The 4,833-nt window shown below is 42.1% G+C and overlaps 1 long non-coding RNA gene across 1 annotated transcript; it reads right to left on the bottom strand.

Annotated features, from left to right (window-relative positions):
• Nucleotides 1-2,856: 2,856 nt before the first annotated feature.
• LOC145109616 (uncharacterized) lies at nt 2,857-4,594 on the bottom strand. Its single transcript, XR_013709099.1, has 2 exons — nt 3,344-4,594; nt 2,857-3,107 (listed from the first exon to the last, which is right to left on the bottom strand). It is a non-coding gene; the product is annotated as an uncharacterized LOC145109616 (long non-coding RNA).
• Between the last annotated feature and the right edge of the window lie 239 nt (nt 4,595-4,833).

The raw sequence follows: 4,833 nt of genomic DNA, 5'->3' as shown, positions 1-4,833 counted from the left end.
CGGAATTTTTTTCTTGTGAATCATCTTACTTTTGAATCATCTAATGATTCATTTCGTTTATTTGCTAAGAAAATATGTATATAAAAAATTTCTTACCTTCCTATCCAACGTTATTTGATCTTGATTATATATATATATATATATATATATATATATATATATATATATATATATATATATATATATATATATATATATACACAAAATAACAATAATCAAGCCTAACTAATAGCCTGACAAATAGGAAGTAGTTATCTATCCTAAAAATATAAGATATGTACAATATTTACAATATAACAATATATACTAATAGTCCCCCGCAGTTGAAGCGGGAGCTTTGTAGACGCTTAAAACGGATCAGAAGCTCTCAAATAAGTTGCGTGGAAGGCCCTTAGTAAACATGTTTGCGTATTGGTAAGGGGAGGGTACATGAAGAACACGTATACCACCCAACCAAACTTTCTCTCAAATAAAGTGAATGTCCATTTCTACGTGTTTTGTTCGGTGATGCTAGACGGTATTACCTGGAAGGTAAACTGCTGAGATGTTATCACAATATATCAAAGTAGATTGTCGAACCGGAACATGTAGCTCAAGTAGTAGATTACGAATCCAGCAAGTTTCAGCCACTGCGTTAGTGACCCCTCTATATTCGGCCTCGACACTGGATCTGGAGATAGTCGGTTGTCTTTTAGAGGACCATGAAACCAAATTATCGCCAAGAAAGACGCAATAACTCGATGTGGATTGACGAGAATCAGGGCACCCCAGTCGGCGTCAGAGTAAGCTGTGAGATTATAACGTGGAGAACTTTGGATGTTGAGACTGAAATCAATAGTTCCCTTGATATATCAAATAATACGCTTCATGAAGTGAAAGTGTGGTTCTCGTGGAGCATGCATGAAGAAACAAACTTGTTGGACGGCATATACGATATCCGGTCGTGTAAAAGTGAGATATTGGAGGGCATCGGCTAAGCGGCGGTAGAGATTTCCGTCTGGAAGAGGCTCACCAGTCGTGGCACTCAATTTGGAAGACATATCAACTGGCGTGGTGGACAGATTACAAGTGTCCATGGAAGCTCGTTTCAGAATTTCTCGAGCATACTGTGCTTGGGATAAGAACAACCCCTGAGAGGTGCGAGTGACTGAAATACCCAAAAAATGGTGTAGGGCCCCGAGATCCGACATTGAAAATTCCCGAGATAAAGTGGTAATTATGGACTTGAGAAATCCTGGATCAAATGCAGTTAAAACTATGTTGTCAACATATAAAAGTAGATAAGCAGTGTGTTCCCCATGACGATATACAAATAATGAGTTATCACATACGCTGCTGCGAAAACCATTGGCAATAATAAACGTAGCAAACCGATGGTACCAGGCCCGCAGAGCTTGTTTCAGGTCGTATAGAGACTACGGAGACGACACACATGATGTGGGGCAGTAGTGTCAACAAGTCCCGGTGGTTGGTGCATATAGACAGTTTCATGAAGATCCTCATGTAGAAATGTGTTCTTAACATCTAATTGGTGGATCGGCCATGCTCGGGAAATAGCCTGGATTAAGACGGTGCAAATGGTGGTTGGTTTAACAACCGGGCTAAATGTCTCGTCACAATCAATACCAACCGTTTGTGATTTACCGTTGACCACGAGGCAAGCTTTGTATCGTTGTAAGGTACCATCAACGTGAAATTTGTGGCGAAAAAGCCACAAGCATCGTATGATTGGCCGATCAGTACGTCGTGGAACTAACTCCCACGTATCATTTTCTTTTAACGCATTAAATTCATTTTTCATGGCATCTAACCAGTTAGGATCCGAGAGGGCTTTGGTGTAGGAAGAGGGTATGGGTGAAATAGTTTTAGAGGATTGAGTATGAAGGTTAAGAAGTTGTCTAGGTTTGACAATGCCAAGCTGGGATCGAGTGGTCATAGGGTGTTGATGGGTACTGGGTGGAGGAGGTGGGGTAGGCGGTGATGATGGTGGTGGTGTGAGTGGTATCATTGTGGTAATTGGAAGTGTATGAGGTGTGGAGGGGGGGGGGGTTGGATGACAAGTGAGGGGATATTGATGGCGGCAGGGAAGCATCGATGTCAAGGAATTTATACGAGGAAGAGGATACGACATTAGCAAAGGGAAAAGAGTGTTCGTCGAACACAACATGGCGGGATATGAGGACTTTACCGGTAGTGGGATCATAACAACGATATCCTCGAAAGTTGGTAGGGTAACCGAGGAAGACACAACGGATGGATCGAGTGTCTAGTTTGTTTGTTTGAGTAGCGGAAGTATTAGGGTAGCATGTGCAACCAAATACCCGTAAGTGATCATAAGTAGGGTGGCGGAGGTAGAAGGCATATGTAGGGGTATAGAAGTTTAATGTTTTAGTGGGTGTGATGTTATGAATGTAGGTGGCGGTGTGTAGGGCTTCGACCCAAAAGGATGGGGGAAGATGGGCATGAGCTAGTAGTGATCAAACGATGTCGTTTAGACGAAGAATCATACGCTCAGCCTTACCGTTCTGTTGGGAAGTTTGAGGACAAGAGAAGCGAAATGTTAGACCATGTTGAGAGGCAATGTTTTTAAACTCGATGTTGTCAAATTCTCCCCCTAAATCACATTGAAACGATTTTATTTTCCGGTTAAATTGAGTGTGTATGAGGGTATGGAATTTGGTAAAGTTGGTAAAGGTGTCTGATTTAAACTTTAGCGGGTAAATCCACACATATTGTGTGTGGTTATCAATGAGCACCATATAATATTTGTAACCGGATTTGCTAAGAACAGGTGAGGTCCATAGATCACAATGGATTATATCAAATGGTGAAAAAGTAATAGAATAGGAATCCATAAAAGGTAAACGTTTGTTCTTAGAAAATTGACAAGAATGACAAATAGGTGTTATTTTATGTTTATTACAAGAAATAAAGGAACGAGTACGAAGGAAATCTAAAGTTGCAGTGTCGGGATGTCCAAGGCGGTTGTGCCAAACATCCGAAGAGAAGCCCGTGACCAGAGCATTAGGATAAGATCTAGGCGTGGTGAGTGGATAAAGGTCACCAGAGCTATTGTGGTGTGAAAGCATCCTCCCAGTCTTGAGTTCCTTTCACGGAGAAACCAAAAGGGTCAAATTCGACAGAGAAATTATTGTCACGTGTAAATTCACGAACGGATAGTAAGTTTTTGATAATATGGGGGTATAACAAATATTTTTGAGAGCATATGTATGGTTTGGGATTTTGAAATGGGTGTGCCCGGATCCTAAAATAGGAATATGATTACCATTTCCAACGAAAATAACTTTGTTAGAAGAAGATGCAGAATGATGCAAGATTTTACCCGATTCGGCTGTCAAGTGAGAGGAAGCGCCTGTATCCATATACCATGAGGGTTCTGGTTGTTGAGGTGCATTTCTTGAAATACATGATGGAGCTCTGTAGGTTTTAAGGCATCATAAGAGGGGTGCTGGTTCTGAGCAATGGGCGGGGGCGATGGGTCAGTAGAATAAGCAACATGGGCCACCTGTGGATTGTAATTCGTTGTTGTACTGGAGGTTGGCGGGTTTTGCCATGGTGCGTGCCAAGGTGTCTGCTGAGCCGTGGGGTGGGGGCGGGAGGAGGAGCCCACCAGGCCCAAGGAGGGTATGATGGACCAAGGTAACATTGAGGGGGTTGGGTTCTAGCAGGGTAAAACTGTTGAGAACGACCACGGTTGGAGGAACCACGTCCCCCGCGACTGGAACGACCCGGTTGGGTGTTACGACCACGACCCCGACCAGAAGGGCGATAGGAAGCAGCCTGAGAGCTGGTAACCGGACGATCATCAAGGGCTTGAGAAGAAACCATAGGGCTTGGGGCAGAGATGTTCTGCCGAGCCAATTGGCGGTGCTGTTCTAATTGAAACATGCTGCGTGCGGTATCCCATGACGGGAGGCTTTGATTGATGAAGGAGGTGACCGTGTCGTATTCTGGTGGTAACCCACAGACAAGTTGTAGGACGAGGCGATTTTTAGTGACGGGGCTTTCAACGTCCGAGAGTTGGTCCGCTAGGTCCTTGAGTTTTTTGGAAATACTCGTCCAAGGAGGAGGCCGACTGTAAGGTGAGATTGGTAAATTCGTGTTCGAGAGTTGCTGCACGAGACCCTTTGTTTTTTGGTGAAGATCTCTTGAATTCGTAGCCATGCTTTGTATGCAGTTGTATATGTGTCCAGAACTCGAACGAGGAGGTCATCGGAAAGTGTGCCATATATCCATTGAAGGACGATGGCATCAATTTCGACCCAAGAATCATAAGTGTCGCTGGTTTTAGTAGGTGGCGTCGTACCGTCAATGTGATGAAGGACCTTATACCCACGAGCATGGAGCTTAAAAAGCTTGACCTAGGAATTGTAGGTGACCTTGGTACCGTCAAGAACTCTAATTTTGTGTTGAATATTAGTGACAGTATAGACCGGATGTAGGGGAGGTTTAGGTGGTTGTTCATTGGGAGCCATGGGGAAGGTCGTAGCACTTGGCTGCAAGAAGAAAAATAAAAAAAATACCTAGAAACCTAGGCTCTTGATACCTTGTGTGAGAGGATAGAATTGCTTGCTTTCCATTGATAATACCGAAACATATATATATATATATATATATATATATATATATATATATATGTATGTGAGAGGATAGAATTGCTTGCTTTCCATTGATAATACCGAAACATATATATATATATATATATATATATATATATATATATATATATATATATATATATATATATAAAATAACAATAATCAAGCCTAACTAATAACCTGACAAATAGGAAGTAATTATCTACGCTAAAAA

Source organism: Lactuca virosa, chromosome 4, assembly GCF_052849685.1.
Source record: "Lactuca virosa cultivar CGN04683 chromosome 4, Lactuca_virosa_CGN04683_v6, whole genome shotgun sequence".
In the NCBI taxonomy this organism is placed as follows: domain Eukaryota; kingdom Viridiplantae; phylum Streptophyta; class Magnoliopsida; order Asterales; family Asteraceae; genus Lactuca; species Lactuca virosa.
This window is presented reverse-complemented; position numbering and strand designations above follow the sequence as displayed.